The following is a 516-nucleotide window of genomic DNA, read 5'->3' on the forward strand; positions in this document are numbered from 1 at the left end:
CTTTAGAGAACGCTCCCTTAACGTTCCCCTAACATTGCAACCTTTAGAGAACGCTCCCCTAACGTTCCCCTAAGACTAGGCTCGTTCGAGATGAACTGCGCCTCGCCTGTAAAGTGGAGACGAGAGCAGGCGGCAGCGCGGGGGCGGTGACAGAAAGCTGCGGTAAAGTCGGACAGTTTCCAGCCGATTCCAGCCGCCTTCAGCTGGACAGGAAGTGACAAAAACACTGTGGTGCGATTCCGATTTAATAAAATAATCAGACCCACATATCAGCTGGTACACAGTTTCCCTGTTGTTTTAATTATGACAGAGTAGCTGGCAAAGTGCTCTACAAACATGCGACCTGTTGCTGATTTTAATAAACAACAGACTGTAGATGATCCGTGATCTGAACAGATTTAGTCTCTCTGGCTTCAAAACGTCTCTATCAGTCACACAACATGTGTTCTGGACAGAACAAGTCTTTAAATCAGACAAATAGTAATTAAAATCCCTCCGATTCCAAAACGATAAAAA

The sequence above is a fragment of the Etheostoma spectabile genome, chromosome 4 (assembly GCF_008692095.1).
Source record: "Etheostoma spectabile isolate EspeVRDwgs_2016 chromosome 4, UIUC_Espe_1.0, whole genome shotgun sequence".
NCBI lineage: Eukaryota > Metazoa > Chordata > Actinopteri > Perciformes > Percidae > Etheostoma > Etheostoma spectabile.